The following is a 24,356-nucleotide window of genomic DNA, read 5'->3' on the forward strand; positions in this document are numbered from 1 at the left end:
CCTCTGATTGGAGAAAAAAGACGTGCTGGTTTGCTATACATACTGTACCAGGAAGAGGATTTCTTTCTATTCGAAACGTGTATTTTAAAAGTTTAAGAAGTAAAAACCTTACAGCGTACACAGATTTCTAAACTGATCAGGATCGTTATCTTTGTCTTATGCATAATAATGTTCACCGCTCTGTCCAGCAAATTAATAATAAACTTTATTTTATATAGTGTTTTAAACGAATAAGTAATTAGATTGCTCATAAACCTAATCACTTGCTTTTTCTTTTTATTTAGGCTCAGATTTCAACTATAGATCGTATTATTAATAACCATAATAACAACCAACCAACAAAAACAACCATATAAACATAATACCAACCAAAAACATAGATAACCACAATACAAAATCAAATAAATCAAACCATTGTACTCTCGCAAATTCCACCAATTATCATACTCCCGCCCCTTATGCAAAACCAAACCCTCCTCCCATCCCAGTTTATCCTCTTTATCATAAACAAAATCCACCTCAATTTTCAACATAAAGCATTACACAAAATCAATACCTCAACACTCCATACTCATCACCGATAATTCACAAACAGCCAGAACATGTAACTCCACATTCCCAAACAGACCTCATTTCCATAGCCCCGCCCCTTATGTAAAACCAACATCCCTCCCCTGTTCTCTCTCTCCCCTGGCGTTTGTAATCGTTTTTATTTTCAAATAAATTTTAGCAAAGTCATGTATTTTAAAAATCTTAAGATTTTTTTATTTATGTCTTTATTTAGTGGTTTCATTAGTGACAAAGGCTAAACTTTCTTGGAAAAATGTATTTTATGTAAACCATGTTTGCTATTAATTCATTCAGGGCTAAAATATGTTCATTGTCTTCTAATGAAAGAAGGGTTCCTTTCGCCGTAGTCGGGTTGATATTAGAAGCTTGCCATGCCCGGACTGTTACACCAAGGCATTAGCATGTTAAAGCGATTTCATTGAGGAGCCTAGCCTTTAACTAGTAAGTACTGTACTTACTGGGTTTTTGAGGGGGGGGAGGTGTCTTTCGCTGGAAATCTCGCCTCCTACTTTGAAAATACCTGTGAAACCAGTTTAATCCGTCACAGCCAGCACTCCTGCAGAGAGGGGGTTGTACTTGCAGTGTATACAATAGATGGGAAAGCCAGAGCCGACCCCTACGCCGCCCACGTGTTATGCTCTTCGTTAGTGTCTAAGCCGGAACACATCATTATATCTCATTTTGTATTTCTTTAAAAAAAATTGTTTGCCCAGCCTAACAGTATTGTTGTTATTGTTTTTAACCTGAAAAGCGCTTTGAGGAGCCACCTTTAAAGGCGCCATATACAATACAGTTCATTATTATTACTATTGTTAATTTCCTGGACAGAGAGGTGAACATTATTACACAGAAGACAAAGATAGCGATTTACGTTGCATTGTGCATTGTGCTGCTGTAATACAGTTTTAAATAATTAAAAGTCTAAACAGTATCAGCTTTATTTATGGGTTTTAAATAAAGGCGATTTAAACGCGATTTAAATCAATATAAATGTTAATATTGTAACGCCTAGGTGACTATTCATTGTTATTAAAATGACTTAAATTCGATCATGTTGTGATATTTAGAAATATAAATTTGTTTGGTGCGAGTGAGGTTTTAATTAATCTCTGACTAAGGAAACGTTTCATTTTTTCAAAGAAATGTTTGTTAAAAATAAAGCCAGTGGGATTTGATCACAGACCATGTGATGTGGGGGGGGTCAAGAACCTAACCCACAGCACCACCGGCAAAGTCACATGCAGCGGGCTGAAAAAGCACTACAGAAACATTATCAAAAGACAATGTACAGCGTGTACTATTCTTGTGTTGCGGTACATGAATATAATTATATCATTATTAATTTCTTTAGATACGCGATTCCATATTATATTTCCTTTTAATCAAATTCTAAAAGTATGCTTGTTGACTCCGGTATCACGTTAGTTAAAGACTTCGATGCTTAATGTTTAGTGAGAAATGGAATACTGGTGTGTATGTTTTCTTTAAAGTACCGAGACCAGCCATATACTGTATGTTTAAGTTCCAAAATTAATATCGTTTATGGTCTTCACACGCGTTGCAGTATGCTCCTATTCTTTTTATGCTCAGCTACTAAGATTTCCCTTCAGTGGTAAAATTCCATATAAATATTCAATACTTAAACGGGCACAGTTAAGACATTAAATATACATATACATACTGTATACAGTACAGTTCGCATACGGTAATATGTTTATGTTCCTAAATCAATCTCTTTTATGAGTATGTGAAAGGCATGGTGAATCAATTTTCAAAAATTACTGTACTTTGCATGATTGGAAACAAATGCGTGATTGCAAAATGCTGTGGTGTTACTTTTACAAAGACGGCCAATGAAGAAAAGAACGTGGACAAAGGCAATACTTTGAGTTTACAGCTTGTCCAAGGTCATTCATTATTAATCCTATTAGTAATATCTTCGTTAAAGATTTTGATGGCGACAGCTCAAACATGAGAGGTTGAGCTTTACTAACTCCACCTTGCGGAAATTCTGGATACTATTATTTTGCTTGCGGTATTATAGGAGAATTTACGGTAACTCGCGGTAGACCGCGTAAAGCGCACCGCAAAATAATGCGGTATCGCCCGCGCATTTTGAATGGCTGCATCTGTACTATCCGGGACTCTGAGTACACTGATGACATCATGGTCATGGCTGGGATGTCAGGCACTGTGAGAAACCCTAGAGGACTCTCAACTGTTGTCATCAACTGCTCATGGCCTGGCCTTGTGTCCTGCAGAATTGAGCGCAGGAGACCTCAAACTCGACCTGGTCCTCTTTCTACTGATCACCTGTGGGGTTGACCTGTCCCCACTGCCTCCTTTCCTCCTCAGTCTGCTAGAGGAGTGGTGCTCTCTGTGTGTAAAGAGAGCAGGAGACACCCAGTCTGTCCTGGACTCCACTGTTTCTAATTCAGAGTCATGAGTGAGCCAGAGCCTATCCTAGCAAGCAATGGCCCAACACAGGGGCCTGTACTGGTTGTCAGTCCATCAGGGGTTCGACAGAGGAAACAGAGAGAACATACAAACTTCACACAAATATCTCCCCAGGTCCGGAACTGAACCAGGGCCCTGGCACTGCGATACAGCCATGTTAACCGCTGTGTCCCCCTGTGTCTCCCCTCTTAAACAACCCATCAGCCACAATACTAGAATGGAGACAGAACTGGGCCACTTCTTATTCTTCACTAGCAGACTGGTCTGAGCCATTGTCCCCCAGTTACAACACCTGCTAGACATGGACCCAGGCTGCTGGCGCTGTGTGGACTGAATGTGAGCTACTTTGGGACTGTATTCCCTGCAGTGTACAGGCAGATATTCATGTCAGATTCTGTGTGCACTACATCTCGGGGAATGCTGTTAATATAGGGTCATCTTCCTGATATGCTCCCTGTTTTCCCTGGCCTGCTGGGAACTGAAATAGTCTCATACTTTAGAGGAATGATCTCTGGCCACAGCTGAGGGGAAAGCTCTGTACAGGCTGTGCACCTTTCTCAGCTGCCGTCTCTCCCTGACACTCCCTGGAAACATGTGTGGGGATACTGCCTTCCTGGGAAAGCCTGTACAGATTTCTCTCTGTGACACAGTGGAGAACAATTAATGCTCTACCGCTGGTCACCACGAAGGGGCAAAGATACCATCAATTACAGCCCTCTAACTTTCAGCTGTGCGTAATTTTTTTTTTCCATCTGAACCATTGACATCTCTAATTGAGAGCCCTGCATTAAACGTTCAAGTGGCTGATTAAATTGTTCGTCATAGAACCGCGTCGAAAGCTTAATAGGCAGAGGCGCACAACTTTTCTCTCTCTAACTTGAATTTTTGTTCTTATCTCGACAGACCTTTATCAATCATTCCTAAAATATTTAAACCAATATTTCAACCATGTATTAATTCAACACAGGCACTTTGTCTTCTTCGGAGATATCAGACAGTTAGCCGGTGGACCCACACTCCCAAACACCCCATTGTCCAAAGCTGGCAACTCACAGTGGGGAGTCTTGTGCACTACCATTGTTGTCAAGTAGTTTGTGTCTGTTTTAGATCCAGCAGAGTCTGTCTGTCCCTTCTGTAATCCTGTGTGAATTTATGTAAACAGTTTTAATATGGATTTTTTGTTGTTTTAGTACAGTACAGTATGTGAATATAATGTTAATGTAAACATGTTCAGGTGAAATGCAAGTTACATTGTAGTTCAACCAGGATAAATAAACATGTATTGTGCTCATAGAATTGGAGGGGCTCTGAGGCTATGTGACCCGAGAGAAAAAAAAGAGAGTATCTCCCCAGCACTGTGGAGAGATCCGGAGAATACGGATTGGCTAGTGAGCTCGGAGGGGTGAGTTTACATTTAATGAACAAGTGGAGGAAAAGAGAAGAGATTATAGGAAAAAGAGAGAAACAGAAGGGACTGGATTGGGATTGATAAAACGTCCGGAGAGGTTGAACATCATGCAAGGCATCCACTTTCATTCTCAAAACATTTGGGATCTGCGGAGCGCAGTGAAGAGGCAGCAAGTTTCTCGATCATCAGAGGCTGCGAGTAAACCTGATGATTAACAGCTGAGAACAGTGCACACAGGATACACATTATTCTCGCTTGATTTATTGTAGTGAGGACTCAATCTATATTCCTTTAGACAAGCGTACCAATGATTTTTTTTCTTTTGGTTTAAGAGACTCAGTGAATACCTTAAATTAAAATTTAAATTACAGAAAGTAAGGAGGTTATTTGTTGGTTGTAATAAACTGCAGGGTAAAGTGAAAAACTGGGCACACAAACCTTGTGAAGTCATCTTGTGATCACTGTTAGAATTACAGTTGAAATTCCTGAAAAGCCTAATATCTTCACAGATTGATTCATGGCTGTTTCAGGAGGAGCCACTGCCAAATTAAAAGTTTATTTTTTTGTGCAATTGACTGAAGTGGGTCACAACATCGGTCAAATTAAGAACTTAGGTCATCCCATATCATATATACTGTATGAATTTATACTTCTGGTTATAGTTACACTTCTTTGCAGAGAAACAGGTTCACTTTCACTGCTACAATACCTGCTCCCTGACTCCCATGACGAGTCTCTTCTCTAACCTTAGTCTGGCCTTCAGCAGCCCTGCTGTTGTGTTCAAGGTGAGTTATGTCAGGAAGAAGAGAATTGTACCCAGTGCAGTTTCTGCTGGGCCAGACCCAACTCCTCTTCTACAAGAGCAGGATAAACACAGTCTCAGGTGGAGGGTCTGTAGAGTGTTTGAGGGGTTGGTGAAGATCAGAATCTCTCTTGAATTCCTCTAGTAGGCTGGGCAAACATTTAAAGTGAAAATTCTTCCACGAGGAGGGTACCTTTAAAGCAGAGATGGCTCCAAATATTTTTGGTGCTCCCTCTCTTTAAAGTCCTGGCCAAATACGAAGCCAGTACATACAGTTAAAATTCAAACTGAACTTAGAACTACACATCCCATTTAAAATGGTGGCACTTGTGATCTTTGAGTTTAGTCAATGAAACAGAGAGAAAAATCAGTCACATGACTTTGGGCCTGAGTTTGGGAAGCTTAACCTATCAGCAACAAAGTGAAATTTACACGAAATGGTACCTCAAACTGTCAGTTACATGACTCTGTATGTCACTTAAGCCACTCCTATTTGGATTTGTAGTTATGGATGCAGGAAGATGACCCATCTTCCCTCTGGCTGCCTGACTTGTTGCCATCTTTAACCATTTTGTATCCAAATCGCAGGGGGTGAGAGAGAGTAAGGAGAAACACAGACAGAAAAAAAAGTGTATCCCAGTTACAATACAAATACCTATTTGTGGTAAAGGGGAGTAAAACATCAGTATTTACTGTTAGCAATTAGATAAGATTTACAGTTGAAATTTGAGCCTAAATATAAAGTTAAAATCTCAACATACAGAGAAATGATGGAAATGCACAATTGTTCTGGAGCAGAAATACAGATGCAGCCATTCAAAATAAGCAGGTGATACCGCATTATTTTGGGGTGCGCTTGACGTGGTATACCGCAAGTTACAGTATTAATACCGTATATCCTCGCATAGAACCACATGATACCGCATGATAACGCAGGTAAAATAATAGTATCCGGAATTTCCGCAAGGTGGAGCTAATAAAGGTCAACCTCTCATGTTTGAGCTGTCGCCATCAAAGTCTTTACCGAAGATATTACTAATAGTATTTATAATTAATGACCTTGGACAAGCTGTAAACTCAAAGTATTGCCCTGGTCCACATTGTTTTTTTCATTGACGGTCTTTGTAAAAGTAACACCACAGCATTTCTTTGATCCAATCACACATTTGTTTCCAATCATGCAAAGTACAGTTGTCACAATCTCCTCCTTGCAGAGTTTAGAGGCGTAGACAGAAGATTATAATAACGATGGCACAGTGTGCACAAAGATGTGCAATGGTGTTTATTATGAGGAACTATGTTCCCAAAGTCCACACCCAAAAAAACGAAGTGAAAATCACAAACTATCCCAAAAAAAAACAACAACACAAAGCTATAATACGAAATAGATACATTAATTACTGTACAAAAAAACACTAGATTGTTGCAGGCAGCTCCAGTTCTACCCCCACAATAACTCCCCCCTCCTAACTTGAAGAGCTCCTTTTCTAGGTCAAACTCCTCCCCCCTAGAATATTCCACTATAAAGCACAAAAAATAATTTGACAAAATAATAATCAGAATTCTGTTATACACATTTCTACATTAAATATACAACTAAACAATGAATATATTATTACCAAAAATACAATATCATACTCCATTTCGTACATAACTATTAATTTAGAAAATACTACCCCGTTTTAACGGTACCTTCATACAAATCAATCCACGCATGTGCAATCCTGAAACAGGCACTACTAAGCCAGCTCCTGTTGCCATGCCAAAATTGGGGTCCTACGGGTTTGTGGGAGAAACCATTATACAGGTGAGAAATCCAAACAGCTTATTTATCTGAGATGCGTGAGTTGATTACCAATTCAGTTCATTTCACTTCTAAAACAAGTGTTTGGTTTGAGTTAATGATTAGTTTTGATAATACATGAACAAGCTTACTTTACTCTGTGTGTGCACCCACAGAGCAAGCAAAGCTATCCCCTAATTGTAGACTAGTTTGTTTTTGTAGGAAACCAGTGTTATCGCCTTTGTTTTGATAATAGAATGTTTGCACACGTGTGTATGTGTTCATGTGGCTACCTCTCGAGTGCCAGGTGATCTGGAAACGGAGTCTCCAGTCACAACAGTAATTTTTGAGAATCTCCGATTCACCATGCCTTTCACATGCTCATAAAATTGATTCAGGAACATAAACATATTACTGTATGCAAAACTGTACTATATACAGTATGTATATGTATATTTAATGTCTTTACTGTGCCCGTTTAAGTATTGAATATTTATATGGACATTTACCACTGAAGGGAAATCTTAGTAGCTGAGCATAAAAAGAATAGAAGCATAACGCGTGTGAAGGCCATAAACAATATTAATTTTGGAACATAAACATACAGTATTACAGTATATGGCTGATCTCAGTACTTTGAAGAAAAAGTACTGTAATGCAACAGGGGCGCTTTTGCCGCATTAGGTTGGCACCCCACCTTTGGGGGCTCAAACCTGGGACTCTCGCATCGCTCAGCAGCGACCCAGCCTGGTGAGCCAAAGAGAGATCTCTCCATAGCTTTGTATCTGTAGTCCTGCTATCACAGGGAAGGGCGGTGACATCACCTTCTCTGGTAAGCTGGCTCTTACACAGTACCTGTCGGCCGTAAGCGTTACAATACACACCAGTATTCCATTTCTCCCTAAACATTTTAAGCATCGAAGTCTTTAACTAAAATGTGAAATAATGTGTATAAAAAGTGGTAGTTTTAAGCTTTTCTGTGAATACGCTCGATACGGGAGTCAACAAGCATACTTTTAGAATTTGATTAATAGGGAATATAATATGGAATCGCGTATCTAAAGAAATTAATAACAATATAATTATATACACAAGAATAGTATACGCTGTACAATGTCTGTTGATGCTGTTTGTGTAGGGCTGTTTCACCACTTCTCATGTGACCTTGCGGTGGTACTGTGCTCTAGGTGCCCGCCTAGATTTGTTCAAATCCAGCCAGCGCTGTGACTTTTATTTTAACAAACATTTCTTTGAAAACATAGAATAGCAATATTATGGACAATTAATTGACAATAAATATAGAAAAGCATATTAAATTTGGGAAATTTGGTTTCTGTCAAAGCGATCTGTCAAAGCGCAATGAAACCTATTACTTGATTCTTATGGACTCATTCTTACGCCTGGTCCTGCCAGGAATTAAAAAAAAAAACATGCAATCGCGTATCTAATAAGAAATAACAATATACTGTAACTATGTTCATGCACAAACACAAACCCATAAATAAAGCTGATACTGTTTAGACTTTTAATTATTTTAAACTGTATTACAGCTGCACAATGCAACATAAATCGTTACCTTGATCTTTTGCAGCTGTTTCACTGTTTTAAACGAATAAGAAATTAGATTGCTCATAAATCTAATCACTTATTCGACATAAACACAGCGTAATTGCTCTCTGAAAATGCTTTTTCTTGTTCGTTTTGGAGACCTTGATCGAAACTGATTTGAGATGTCAGAACGGATTTATTTTCTGTGTATTTCTGTGTGCGCGTTTCCTACATTGCTTCGTTTGTCAAGATTTTAACTTTATATTTAGGCTCAGAATTTCAATTTTAAATCGTACACTAATTATTAGCAGTACATACTGGTGTTTTGCTCCCTCTTACCACAAAAAATATATATGTATTGTAGCTGGAATGAACTTTTTTTCCTGTCTCTACCTACTGCGACTCGAACACGGAATGGTTAAAGATGGCGACAAGTCAGGCACCCAGAGGTGGGGGGTGTCTTTCCGCCTCCATAACTAAAATGCCAAATAGAAGGGCGCAGCACGGTTTTCATCACTCTCTGCGGGAGTGCTGGCTGTGACAAATTAAACCGGTTTCACAGGTATTTTCAAAGTAGAAGGGGGCGAGTCTTCCAGCGATTGCAGATCAGATCAGATTCCCTTCTCCCCACAGAAAGACAGACAAATGTTTTCACTGCTTATTAGTCGCTATTCAACGCGCGGCGAGCAGCTCCAATTTCTGGCGTAAGAGTTAAATACTGTATATTTAGCTGAAAAGCTGTACAACACAAGCATTTTTTTACCCTAGGAGGTTTTGTGAAAAAGCTACAGTCGTGCCAGTTGCAATCATTTTTATTTTTAATCACATTTTAGCAAAGTCATGTACCATAAAAGTATGGTAATTAAAAACCATTAATACTTTCGCTTGGGTTTAAATAAAGTCGATGTTTTCTCTTTTGGCTAGACTTGACTATTTAGCCATGAGATATACAATAGATTGTCATTAAACAACCCTGTGTTTATTAATCTTCCTTGTTATGCACAGTGGGAATGATAATATAATGAGAATTAATTTAATCACAGAGTGCTCACAAGCTGATTCTCTCCAGACACAGCTGTATGAGCTCCACCAGTCAGGACAGGAGGCTCTACTGTACACAGAGAGGGGCGGGAGGGAGGAACAAGCTGTCCAGCCATGTGGAATGCTACAGAATGCTCCCCCTTACCACAAAAATATATATGTATTGTAGCTGGAATGAACTTTTTTTCGTACGTGTCTCTACCTACTGCGACTCGAACACGGAATGGTTAAAGATGGCGACAAGTCAGGCCCCCAGAGGTGGGGGGGCGTTGTTACGTCCCAGTGTGTGTTCTGTGTGTGTTTTTTCTATGTTCCACACTGCTGACCCTTGATTGTTCTCCCTTCCCCATTGGCCCACCATCACTCCACTGTTTCAGCATGATGTCATCATTAATTAGCCTCAGCCAATCAGAACACATCTTATTCAGCATATAACATGGAGGTTTTCAGCAAGGAGAGGCCTTTTGTTTGACTTCGGTCCCGTTTGGTTTTGGTTATCGCTTCGCTTCTTGTTATGGCTTCGGCTTCGTTTATTGTTTTGTTTTGCTTTGTGTTTGTGTATTTTCGTATAGCTTCGGCTTTGTTGTTTTGTTGGTTTTACGTTAGTTTCTTTGTACTTTCGTTTGTTTGTGTGTTCATCCTTGATTTGTCATTACCTTGCCCAAGTGTTACATGTTCAACTTATGTGTTCTTTTGTACCCTGTTCCTATTGATTACTCCTGTTTTCCCTTATTTGTATTCCTGGTTCACTTGTGTTTTTGTGTGAACTTTTGTATATAAGGTTAGTTTAGGTTGTTGGGTACACTTTACACACTTAGTTGATTTTGTATTAGTACACTAGTTTAGTACGGGTGAGTGCCATTTGTCTTGTATGGTTTTGGGTAGTCAGTGCAGGTTAGCTATGGTGTTGAAGACGCTGAAGACCGTGTGTTTCGGGTTTTCTTTTGTAGTCAGATTAGCTTTCCCTCACTGTCCTAGCCAGCTCCATTTTGTTTCTTATTTTCTTTTCTTTGGCACCACTCTAGTTCCTTACCCTTATCACGCTTCCTAGTCCCCCACCAAAACCCACCTGCTTCCAAAAGAATTATCCTAAATGTTACATCTCCTTTACCCCTAGACACTTGGGGTCGTAACATTATTGGGGGCTCATCCGGGAGATCAAATTCCCGTCCTAAGGATTTTTTTTTTGTGTTGCAGAATTTTGGTGTTGGTACAGGATTTTGATTTGTGAATTGTGTTTTGGCAAGGTACTGTAATTATGGCTACCTTTGATTTGCGAAAGTTTGTGGAGGAACCTTCCTTTGAGCAGCTAGACAAGTGTAGGAAGGATGAATTGTGCCAAATTGCTGATCACTTCCAGATTCAGGTTTCGACGCAAGCTCTTAAAAGGGACATCAAGAGAGCTGTGGTGGATAGGTTGGTGGAGTTAGAGGTCATTGCATCAGCGAGCAAGGACGCCAGTTCTCCTGGGGCTGGTGCTAAACCTGCTATGGTGGTGGAAGAACAGGACGAAGTGCAGGGGGTGGCTGAAGACTTAGCGGAGGCTGAGGTCAAGGCCACCTTGCCTCCCTTTGAACCGTTCTCTCCGGTCTCCACCGGGTCAAAAAGCGATACTTGCCTGAAAGTTCGTTTGGCCTGCTTGCACATGGAGGCGCAGGAAAAAGCCCAAGTACGCCAGGCAGAATTTGACTTGCGCCTTGCAATTCGTAAGATGGAGATCGAGGCGGAGAAAGAGGTTAAGCTCCGACAGCTTGAGCTAGAAGCACGAAAGAATGCTCCTGCTGTGCAGCCGACCCACTCCGAGGCCTCTAGCGTGTCTCCTTTGCAAGATCCACTCTCTACCACCTTTGATGTAACTAAGCACATTGCTTTAGTTCCTCTGTTTAGGGAGACGGAAGTTGATTCGTACTTTGGTGCATTCGAGCGAATTGCCACATCACTCCATTGGCCTAAGGAGGTTTGGTCACTGTTTTTGCAGTTTAGATTAGTGGGCAAAGCTCAGGAAGTTTGTTCTACACTTTCTTTAGAAGAAAGTTTGAATTACAATACTGTGAAAGCTCCTATCTTACGGGCTTACGAATTAGTTCCTGAGGCTTATAGACAACGCTCCCGAAATCATTGTAAAGTGTCAGACCAGACATTTGTTGAATTTGCTAGAGAGTTGGGTTGTAGCAAGTAAAGTGAGTGACTTTAACTCATTGCGTGAGTTAATGCTTGTAGAAGAATTTAAGAACTGTTTGCCTGAACGCATTGTTGTGTATTTGAATGAGCAAAAAGTAACTAATTTATCGCAAGCCACTGTTTTGGCAGATGAGTTCGTGCTCACTCATAAGAATGTTTTCATGTCTGCGCATGCGGAGAAGACTTTGTCTACTCCAAGTTCCCAGTCTCAGTCTCCCCCAGTAAAAACTAGTTCCTCATGTCCTAAAGAGGAGCGTGAATGTTTTTATTGTCACAAGAGTCATATAGCCATGAGATATACAATAGATTGTCATTAAACAACCCTGTGTTTATTAATCTTCCTTGTTATGCACAGTGAGAATGATAATATAATGAGAATTAATTTAATCACAGAGTGCTCACAAGCTGATTCTCTCCAGACACAGCTATATGAGCTCCACCAGTCAGGACAGGAGGCTCTACTGTACACAGAGAGGGGCGGGAGGGGGGAACAGGCTGTCCAGCCATGTGGAATGCTACAGAACCCTAAACAGACAATACACACTAGCCAAATATTTGACCAAGATATCCAGACACAGCTGGATGAGCTCCACCAGTCAAGACAGGCAAATAAGATACACTCTACAGACATTCACAACAGCCACATATCATTTCCACATATTGTTAAATTATTACTTGTTTTTCAGGAAGTTAAAAAAAACACTTGAATTACTTATCCAGTCTCTCGAAATAAAATTATTTTTCAAGCAATGTAATGCAAGATGCTTTCTAACGTCGGGCAATGTGTTTTTTTTTTTAATCTAACATTGTTAGATTAAAAAATCATTCCTAATATTTGCCTGCATAAATTTATAAAGGTTGTATTCTTACACAGTGAAGAGGTCTTTTTTAGTTATACAGTAGTTGTGCAAGCTCTGGTGAGTGTGTCTTTTTTGATGAGTTTCAAAGGACAGTCACAGCTGTATGAGCTCCATCGGTTAGGACTGGAGGCTTTACTATACACAGAGAGGGGTGGGAGGGGGGAACAAGCCGATACCCTGGCCTGTGTCTGTAGACACAGCTGGATGAGCTCCACCAGTCAGGACAGGCAAATAAGATACACTCTACAAGGGGAGATATGTGGACAAGCCAAAGCCCAAACATCCACTGAAGGTTCACGTCTGGGGGGGTATATCTAGAAGAGGCCCGGGACCACTTCTTATTTTCAAAGGAATTATGGACCGTGAATTCTTCGAGGAAGTCGTGGTGAAACAGCATGCCACCCAATATATCAGGGAGAACTTTGGATCAAGGCACTGTCTCTTTCAAGACAACGATCCGAAACACAGCAGCAAGGGCGAGGCTTAAAGCAGAAGGAGTGAACTGGGTGAAAACTCCAGCCGAATCCCAAGATTTAAATCCGATAGAGATGGTGTGGCATTCGCTGAAAGACTATGTTCGGAAAACTGCTAAACCCACCACAAAGCAAGAACTGATCAATGCGATCTACAAATTCTGGGAGGAAATACTGACGGAACAAAATTGTAACAGGCTGTTTCGTGTTCTTCCTACGATTGTTGAGCGGGGCGGGGGGTATTCGGGAATGTGTTTCTGATTACGAATGAATAAAAGCATTTTATTAAAAACACGTTTGCGTTTGTCTGGGTGCTGACAAAGTAAAAAACAATTACTTTTTGACAATGAAAAACTGTGTGTCTCTCTCTCTCTCTCTTTCTGTTGGCGTTTGTAATCGTTTTTATTTTTAAATACATTTTAGCAAAGTCATGTACCATAAAAGTATGGTAATTAAAAACCATTAATACATTTGCTGGACAGAGAGGTGAACATTATTACGCAGAAGACAAAGGTAGCGATTTACGTTGCATTGTGCATTGTGCTGCTGTAATACAGTTTAAAATAATTAAAAGTCTAAACAGTATCAGCTTTATTTATGAGTTGTAATTTAAAAAAAGTCAAAAACTGCACTCAAAATGCAATTTAGCACTTTCTGGCAAGAGGAGACACCCAAACTATTAATGTAACATGCTACTATTTGTTAATGAACATAGTTATACTGTTATTTCTTTAGATATCCGATTGCATGTTTTTTCTTAAATCCCTGGTGGGTCCAGGTGTCCATAAGAATCAAGTGATAGGTTTCATTGCGCTTTGACAGATCGTCTTTAAATCCATTGCTGATTTAAAGTTTGACAGTAAATGTTTATATTGTAACGGATACTGTACAGCCTCCATTTCTCTATAAAAATCTAAAAGATTGTTTGCACAGCCTAAGAGGGGGGGTCTGCTCTCAGTGACAGCTGACTATCATCCATACACTCAAGTGAAAAAATTAACGCCAATGTAAATGTCGTATTTACAATTTACAACTATTCATTGTTATTAAAAAAAGACTTAAATTCGAACATGTTGTGATATTTAGAAATATAAAAAGTCAATTGATTGTCCATAACATTGCTATTTTTTTTAAGGAAATGTTTGTTAAAAAAAAAGAAGTCATGGTTCCAGCTGGAGAACACCCAACCTGTGGTTTATAAGTCAGGCACCTAGACCACAGTACCACCCGCAAGGTCACATGAGGAGTGGTGAAACAGCCCTACACAAACAGTATCAACAGACATTGTACAGCGTGTACTATTGTGTTGTAGTACATTAATATAATTATATCGTTATTAATTTCTTTAGATACGCGATTCCATATTATATTCCCTATTAATCAAATACTAAAAGTACGCCTTTTAGCTCCGGTATCGAGCGTATTCACAGAAAAGCTTAAAACTACCACTTTTTATACACGTTATTTCACGTTAGTTAAAGACTTCGATGCTTAAAATGTTTAGGGAGAAATGGAATACTGGTGTGTATTTTTTCTTTAAAGTACTGAGACCAGCCATATACTGTAATACTGTATGTTTATGTTCCAAAATTAATATTGTTTATGGCCTTCACACTCGTTATGCTCCTATTCTTTTTATACTCAGCTACTAAGATTTCCCTTCAGTGGTAAAATTCCATATAAATATTCAATACTAAAATGGGCACAGTAATGACATTTAAATCTTTCTACGACCGACCAACGCACCGCGAGTGCCCATCGGTCAACCAATCACGTACCATGGTATGACGCTCGATGGCGTAGCCCATTACCAGTGGTACATGTCTGTGCCGCGCACTTTGAATGGCTGCATCTGTACCAATAGAAAATAAATGGGGTTTGACATCGTAAATCAGTATCGATCAAGGTCTCCAAAACAAACAAGAAAAGTAGCATTTTCAGAGAGCAATTACTTTGTGTTATATAGAATATAGAGTAAGTTAGTGGTTCTCAAACATTTTGGACCAAGTACCACCCCCGATCAAACCAAAGCATCCAACTACCACCTACTTTAACTACTAAGTCTTCTTCTCATAGGAACCACAGAAAATTTCAGTGACCAACATGAGCACGCATGCGTGCACACACTCACATACACATATAATAAAAATAGCACTGAGGACTTACCATTTCAGGGAGAGGGATGAGCCTGTTTAGTGGAGCAAAGCAGATGTGAATTCCTTGGTTGAGCCTTGATACAATTCACAACTTTGACAGCAGATCTAACAGTTTTTAAATCCTCTGGCATTTTCTTGACAGCCAAGGCCTCGCAGTGGATGCTGCAGTGCGTCCACTTCATATCTGGAGCACTCTCTCTCTCTAATTCGTACAACTACACCGCTGTGTCTGCCTGTCATCACTCTAGTACTGTCTGTACAAACTCCAACGCATTTTTCCAGTCGATGCCATTCTCTTTGATAAATTCATTCAGAAGCTAAAATATGTGCTCTCCTGTAAGTTTTGTTGGTAGCAGCTTACTGAACAGAAAGTACTCATGGGATGTGCCTTAAAAATCATATCTAACATAAACGAGCAAATTGGCCAAATCAATGGCATCTACAGACTCATCTAATTGCATTGAAAGCAAGATTGCTCAGTTGGACAAAAGTACACAACCTACCTTTATCAGAAATATTTATGCATCAAAGCCTTTACCGAAGCTATTACTAATAGTATTAATAATATTATTCTAATTAATAGTATTAATAATGAATGACTTTGGACAAGCTGTATACTCAAAGTATAATTTCTTTAGCACATTTGTACAAGCACTTGGAATCTGTCCAAGCCATACTTTGTCAGGCATTTTGTTTTACTTCAACGGGCATAAAAACTCCCTTGCTTTTAACAGGGTGTTTCATAATTTCTAACTACGAAAATGATTTAAAATGCGACACTTATCATTCAACTAGAGCTCAAAATATCACAAGGATCCTCAAGAGCACAGTAAAGACTGTATTAAAAGATACTTGTATGAGATACATGAGAATCCAGGCTTTTTTATCAACGCTTTCTTTTCCGTAAACCAGATTTTATGGAACCACTTCAGAAGGGTGTCAGCCAGTCAGATTCCAGGAATTTGGTACTTTAAAGGAAAAATACACACCGGTATTCCATTTCTCCCTAACGATTTTAAGCATCGAAGTATTTAACTAGCATGTGAAATAGCGTGTGAAAAAGTGGTAGTTTTAAGCTTTTCTGCTAATATAATATGGAATCGCGTATCTAAAGAATTTAATAACAATATGATTATATTCATGTACTGCGACAGAGCTGTGTAGGGCTGTTTCGCCTCTCTCTTCATGCGACTTCCCTTGTAGCCTACTGGTCTATGTGCCTGATTACCAACTCATGGGTTGTGTATTCAAATCCAGCTGGTGCTGGGCTTTTCTTTTAACAAACATTTCTTCGAAAAAATAGAATAGCAATATTATGGACAATCAATTGACTTTTATATTTCAAAATATCACAACATGATCGATTCTAAGTCATTTTTGATAACAATGAATAGTCACCTTCTTCCTTTCTGACAACGGTCCCTGCTTCTGCTTCCTGCTTCTATTGTGTGTGTGTGTAATAGAGTCAATTTTATAGAGAAATGGAGGCTGGACAGTATGCGTTACAATATAAACATTTATATTGATTTAAATCGTGTTTTGATTTAAATCGCAAACGCGTGTTTAATTATATGTGTTTTTTAATCATAATCAGGCTAATGCAACATAAATTGATACAGTATCTTTGTCTTCTAAGTATCTTAATAAACTTTCAGCATAGCTTTCTACCCGTTTAGATTTATATTTCTTGGGATTTGGGGATCAAACGTGGAGGGATTTGATTGTAATCGTTTTTATTTTTCAAATACGTTTTAGAAAAGTGTAATCTATACCTGCCCAGACTGTACGCCTTCCTAAACCCCGTCTTTCACTCCTGTCCTGCTCTTCCCCACGCACCCCAGCCGGGCGCTCTTCGGCCTCTGCCCGGGACGAATGTATATTTTGATATTTACACCCGGCGCGGCACCGAGGGATTTATAACTGCATTTATAACTTAGTTTTTAAAATTAGTCAAGCAATATGAAGCATCTCCTTTTACTTTTAAGTCCCTTAAATACATTGAGCACAGCTTTCTCACCACTTAAGATTACTTTTTGATACCATCCTTACACAAAGCAGAAACTTTCCGATGACATACAGTACAAGTGGAAAGATTACAGATTTTAATCGTCTTTAATTTTGTTACGTTATACGTTTTAGGAACGTTTATATCTAAACATACACCACAAAACTATTCTTGATTGTATTTCTGAATGTTATGTTACACCTCCAGTAGTTCACTGCTTTAAATACATCAAATTAAGAAAGTTAGGTGTAGCACTTTAGATCTTTTTTTCTGAACCAGGGAAAATCTGATCATGTTTCTCTATAACAATAATAAAAAACTTTATTTTACATATCACCTTTAAAAGTGGCATCTCAAAGCAATACAGTAGATGGAAAAACAGTTAAAGGTTAAACATAAGAGGCTTGCCACACCAGGACTGTTAAACCAACGCATTAGCACGTCAAAGCCCATTGAGGATCCGAATAGTTGTTTTGTCCCTTGATTTACTGATCTGCATTAATTATGGAAATCGAGTTCCTGCTCTTTGCAGACGACCTGGTCCCGCTGTCGCCCACAGAACAGAGGCTGCGCCAGTACCTGGCACTGCTGGAGCAGCACTGTCAGACCTGGGCGCCGACAGTCAATCTGGACAAGACCAGAGTTATGGTTTTCCAGAAAAAAAGCCAGGCCTCAGGGAAACAGGTACAAATTCACACTTAACAACACATTAACACCTAACAACGGGAGCAGGGACGAATTAGGCCAGTACCCACTATTGTTAAACATACAGAAAAGAATATTAAAGTATTGAATATTAGTATTGGCTTTAGTATTAGCCATACAGAACATTAAAGTGCCCCTTTTCCATTCAGCGGGTGCCTGAGCCGCTGTGTCCTATCTTCTGACAGTCACCGTTGTGAATGTCTGTAGAGCGTATCTTATTTTTAGTACTATATTTTTGTATTATATTCCCTATTAATCAAACTCTAAGAGTATGTATCGGCTTGTCCCCTCCTCCCGCCCCTCTCTGTGTACAGTAGAGCCTCCTGTCCAGCCAGCACATGTCCACAGACATTCACAACAGCGACATATCATAAAACGTTTGCACATATAGTTAAATTACTGTTGTTTTTCAGGAAGTTAAAAAAAACACTTGAATTACTTATCCAGTCTCTCGAAATAAAGTTATTTTTCAAGCAATCCAACAAACGTCGGGCAATGTGTTTTTTTTAATCCAACATTGACAGCCACATCTTAAATCTTGTCAGTCAGCTCTTTTTTCTCTATTTGAATTGTGGCTTACACATCGCACGACTTTAAAAGCTAGAAAGACAGGTTTCGATTCACATTAGCTGGCGAGCCTTGTTAACAAAAAAACTAATAATAATGTAACATGCCACTGTTTGTTCATGAACAAAGTTATACTGAGATTTCCTTAGATACACGATTAAAAAAAAATAAAAAAAATTTGAATCCCCGGCGGAACACATTCCATAAGAATCAGCACTTTTACAGTATATATCGCCTTTAAAGGTGGCTTCTCAAAACGCTTTACTGGATAAAAACAACAAAAACAGCAACAACAACAATATTGTATTTCATTGCACTTTGAAAACCAAGTAATAACTTAACTATACGTGCAAACGTTTCATATTGTAACGCTTACGGCCGACAGGCACTGTGTAAGAGCCGGCGTACCAGAGCGGGTGACGTCAGCGCCCTTCCCTGTGATAGCAGGACCACAGCTACTGGGCTGTGGAGAGATCTCTCTTTAGCTCACGGGGCTAGGTCGCTGCAGAGAGACACAGAAGTCCCGGGTTCGAGCCTCCAGTCGGGATGGGGCTGACCAGATGCGGCAAGGGCGCCCGCCTGAGCCCCCGTTGCATTACATTGGTGTCAGAAGCGGGGTGGGATAGCCCTTCGCCGGGGAAGGCGATATAAGCGGGGGAGAGTGTAACGCTTACGGCCGACAGGCACTGTGTAAGAGCCGGCGTACCAGAGCGGGTGACGTCACCGCCCTTCCCTGTGATAGAAGGACCACAGCTACTGGGCTGTGGAGAGATCTCTCTTTAGCTCACGGGGCTAGATCACTGCAGAGAGACGCGGAAGTCCCGGGTTCAAGCCTCCAGTCGGGATGGGGCCGACCAGATGCGGCAAGGGCGCCCGCCTGAGCCCCCGTTGCGTTACAATATGTTGCTGTTGTGAATGCCTGTGGAGTGTATCTTATTTGCCTTGCGTCCTGGTTATCTCGCTCGCCCTCCCCCCCTCTCTCCCTCAATTCAATTCAATTCAAGGTGTTTTATTAGCATGACAGATGGGTACAATCAGTGTTGGGTATTTACTTTGCTTTGAGATTCCACTTTTAAAGGTGATATAAAAAATTTTGACTAAAATAAATTGATATCTTTGTCTTCTAAGTATCTTAATAAACTTTCAGCATAGCTTTCTCCCCTTTTAAATTTATTTTCCTTAACTAGAATACTTTAGATTTTTTTTTTTGAACCGGGGAAAATCTATAGAATATAGATGTTTCTCTATAACAACAATAAAAAAACATTATTGTGAGGGTAGGAGTGGATCGCAGCAGGCATAATCGTCAAATTAGGAAAACAAAGAACTGGACAGGCGAGACGTTTATCCAGAGAGCGAGTGATCAGAAAAAGGAACAGCTGTTACACCCAGGTTTTACGCTCTCTCTCTGTTGAATGAATGAAAGCATTTTATTAAAAACGCGTTTGCATTTGTCTGGGTATTTACTTTGTAATCTGTGGTTTACATTTACTGTATTGTTCTGAGATGCCACTTTTAAAGGTGATATGTAAAATAAAGTTTTTTATTATTGTTATAGAGAAACATAATCAGATTTTCTCTGGTTCAGAAAAATACAATCAGTTTCTGCTTTGTGTAAGGATGGTGTCAAAAAGTAATCCAAGTGGTGAGAAAGCTGTGCTCCTCAAAGCACTTTACAGGATAAAAACAATAACAACAATGGTGGCTGGGCAAACGATTTTTTTTTATAGAAATACAAACTGAGATACTGTATAATGATGTGCAAGAACTGCAATTTTCCTCAGATAAGCGATTAAAAAAAAAATGTTTTGAATCCCCGGCGGAACACATTCCATAAGAATCAGCGCTTTTATACAGTATATCGCCTTTAAACACATATATTTAAACACGCGTTTACGATTTAAATCAAAACGCGATTCAAATCAATATAAATGTTTATTTTGTAACGCATAGGTGACTATTCATTGTTATTAAAAAGACTTAAATTCGATCATGTTGTGATATTTAGAAATATAAATTTTTTGGTGCGAGTGAGGTTTTATTTAATCTCTGACCAAGGGAAACGTTTCATTTTCTCAAAGAAATGTTTGTTAAAAAACAGAGTCATAGTTCCATGGGATTCGATCACAGACCATGTGACATGGAAGTCAGGAACCTAACCCAAAGCACCACCAACACAGTCACATGCTAAGGGCTGAAAAAGCACTACAGAAACATTATCGACAGACAATGTACAGATTTGATAAAGCTATAAAATAATGTAATTAGGCACAGAAGAAGTTTACACCACAGTACAATAATAAATGCTGACCATGACTTTACACTCAATTTAAACACAAGCTGTCTTTAGCCCTCTAAGCTGGTTAATACAGAAATGTAGAGAACCAGGCTCAGAACACACAGCTTCATTAGCAAATACATATGCAGGACAAGTGGAGAAGACGTTTTACAGTGGATGGATTTTTAGAAACATCCCATCAGTGACATCACTGAAGTCAACTCCTAGGTACTGTAACTGTCGTGTGGATAGTTTCACAAGAATCAGACAAAGGTTTAAGCATCGCTTGTTCTAGATAAAACTGCAAAAAAAAACAACAACCCATAATGTACTTCTTTGCGGCTCTGTTTGCCAAAATCATATATTCACAACGTGAAATTAGAAATTAATATTACGTAACCAAAATCCGCAATATGGAAACAGAACCTGTGTAATTGTTGACAGATGATGTACTCGTAACATTTTTACAAGACAAACTACAACATTTAAAAAATGACTTGTATGTACTTGATATCTCTAATCAATCCACTGCACTGCATTAAAACAAAACGAAAACTAAAACGCTTCTTATCAGTTGCTCAAAAGTAATTTGACCATATGAAATGCATAATATAAACCTAGAAACATATACGTGAGCAGTATTTATGTAGTATCAGTGTCAAGACATACCTCTCAAATACTGTAAATCAAGTTAAAAATATCTCAAGACCGATACTGGTCATAATGAAACCATGTTTCGTGTATGTTTTCTTTAAAGTACCGAGACCAGCCATATACTGTATGTTTATGTTCCAAAATTAATATTGTTTATGGCCTTCACACGCGTTGCAGTATGCTCCTATTCTTTTTATGCTCAGCTACTAAGATTTCCTTTCAGTGGTAAAATTCCATATGAATATTCAATACTACAACGGGCACAGTAAAGACGTTTACTGTAAATCTTTCTACGACAGACCAACGGACCACGACTGCCCCTGTCGGTCAACCAATCACGTACCGCGGTACTCCGCGTCATCTTGCGTCACGATGCGCGACGCCGTAGCCAATTACCTCCGGTACGTGTCTGTACCGCACACTTTGAATGGCTGCATCTGTAGCAGGTGTAAAAAGAGTTATAAGGACCACAAATTACAATGTAAATACATATAAGAAAGACAAGCAGTTAGAAGTGCTACCGAAGTTAGAAAATGAAGCAGATACAGACACTAAAAAACAGCCTTTCTAAAAAGAAAGGTTTTGAGGTTAGATTTCAATGCACTCAGGTTAAGTGACTCTAATATCACTGGGGATACAAATCCAGAGCCCTGGGGCCTAGCTAGAGAAGGCCCTGTCACACACAGAATGTAGATGTTCTTGAGGACAGCTAGAAGACCAGTCAGATGAATGAAGATTGCAAGGTGAGGAGTAGACAGATAATAAGCCAGACAGGTACTGAATGAGGATGAGGATGTTGAAGTTTACTCAAAACCTGATAGGAACTCAGTGCAAGGACTTGACGATAGGCATAATGCAACCCGATCAGGTTTCTGGCTCTCAAATTCTGAACATATTGGAGATTGCTTGGTGTGGATTTAATTACCCTAGTGAACAGGATGTGCAGTCATCAATTCTAGAAAAAGAAGCCCTTCTGGTTTCTCTAGTTCCCTTTAAATAAACTAAATCAGTATGACGTTCCACAATGCAGCTTTTTTTAATGCTACATGGCCGGTATTTACATATGATGTTTGTGATTTAAACGCATTAATACAAGCAGTTTTTGAGGATTTAAGTTAGGCTGAGCTATTGCAGGGTGCAAAGCATTATGAGTTATTTGCAGGCTAATAACAGCGTGTCTTAAGAGCTCTTGCAAAAAAAACCAACATATGTAAAATAACAGAATACAGATGTATATTAGAAATGAATGCAAAGTATATGGATATTCAAGGTATGGCTAGAATAAGAGATGCCAGGTTGCAGACACTGAAGGAGAAGGATGGAAAGGTTGAAAAAGAAGCAAGGGAGGATGTATGGACAAAAGATCTACTAGCGGTAGAGTTAAGAAAGTAAGAGGAGCTTTGAACAGTGAGGAAGAAATAAATGAACAACACAGAAGCTGAAATGTTGACCTGAAACTTCCTGTAGTAACAGTATAGTTGAAATGAAGAATGAAGAGGAGTTGAGACAGGGATATTACAATGGGATTTTCAGTTTCTCAAAGTAGGAGAAAAGGTTTCATCTAGAATAACTGAAAGTGTTATCTGCAGGCTGCAAAAAAATGGGAGGTACAGTAAAATTAGACAAAGATTGTTTGTGACCATGTGGTAGATGAAAAGGCACAGGTTAGAAGTAAGTTCTCATGGAGCATGTTAAGACTAGAGATGTAGGTAGGAAAAAGATAATTTGGGGAAAGTTGAGGAATACACTGATAACAAGGACACTTCCTTAGAGGGAAAGGCATACTTTTGACAAATGGACAGGAGATGTTACAGACTGCAGAGGAAGATGATAAAGTTAACAGACTGTATGTTTACATAGATACTGAAATGAGGATTGTATTTTAGATTTTGTGAAATTGCTAGCGTTCAACTGTGTGTAGGATGCACATAAATTGAAGGAATGGGCAAACATAGCTGATGCTGATCCAGAGCCAGCATCTGAAGATATTTATATTTAGAAGCAATTTGTTTACAGACTAGTTATGGATACTGATGTGCCAGAATGGAAAAGCTGTTTTGTTAAACCAGCACTATAAAATAATTTTTATAATCTATCTATATATATAATTCTAATCTCTTTATCCAGTACAGGGGACCTGAAGCCTATCCCAGCAAGCAACGGCCCAAGGCTGAATACACCCAGAATACACAGAATACTGTACATCACAGGGTAGACAAACAGATACACACACACTCACACCAGGGCCAGTATTTGAATAAGCCAATTAACCCTACCAGTATGTAGGTACCTGTAGAGTACTTGGAGAAAACCCACATGAACCCAGAGAGAACATGCAAACTCCACACATACTATACCCCAGAAAGTTTGACGTTACATTCAGAAATACAATCGAGAATAGTTTTGTGGTATTTGTTTTGATGACACTTTGCTAAAATTTATAAAAACCTAAAGGTGATTAAAATGTATCATCTTTCCACATGTCATGTCATTAGGAAGTACAATAAGATCTGGCTTTGTTTAACAATGGTTTAAAAAATAAATATAATTGGTGAGAAAGTAGTTCTCCTTACTGATAATGAAAGGACTTAAAAGTCAAAGGAAATGATTTACGTTGCTTAATTTGAAAACCTAAGTTATAAAGGTAGACGTGATCTGTGCCTTAAGCGTTCCAGGCTGCAGATGGCTCATTCTGTATTACAGAGCTCCACGCCTCCTCCCTCTCTCAGTGCTGCCGCTTCTCTGACACAGAGCAGTGGGCGGGGAGCTATTTTCCCAGCCTCTGATTGGGGGAAAAAAGACCTACTGATCTGCTTCATACCATAGGAAAATAGTAGAATATATTTTTTTTCTTTGTGTTTATGAAAT

At 39.2% G+C, this 24,356-nt stretch overlaps 1 protein-coding gene across 1 annotated transcript in view; it reads left to right on the plus strand.

The window, feature by feature from the left end:
- LOC102697920 (NACHT, LRR and PYD domains-containing protein 3-like) overlaps positions 1-24,356 on the plus strand; it is a 158,442-nt gene that overhangs the window by 120,464 nt on the left and 13,622 nt on the right. The gene's annotated exons all lie outside the window — the stretch shown is intronic.

Source organism: Lepisosteus oculatus, chromosome 18 (genome assembly GCF_040954835.1).
Source record: "Lepisosteus oculatus isolate fLepOcu1 chromosome 18, fLepOcu1.hap2, whole genome shotgun sequence".
Lineage (NCBI taxonomy): Eukaryota > Metazoa > Chordata > Actinopteri > Semionotiformes > Lepisosteidae > Lepisosteus > Lepisosteus oculatus.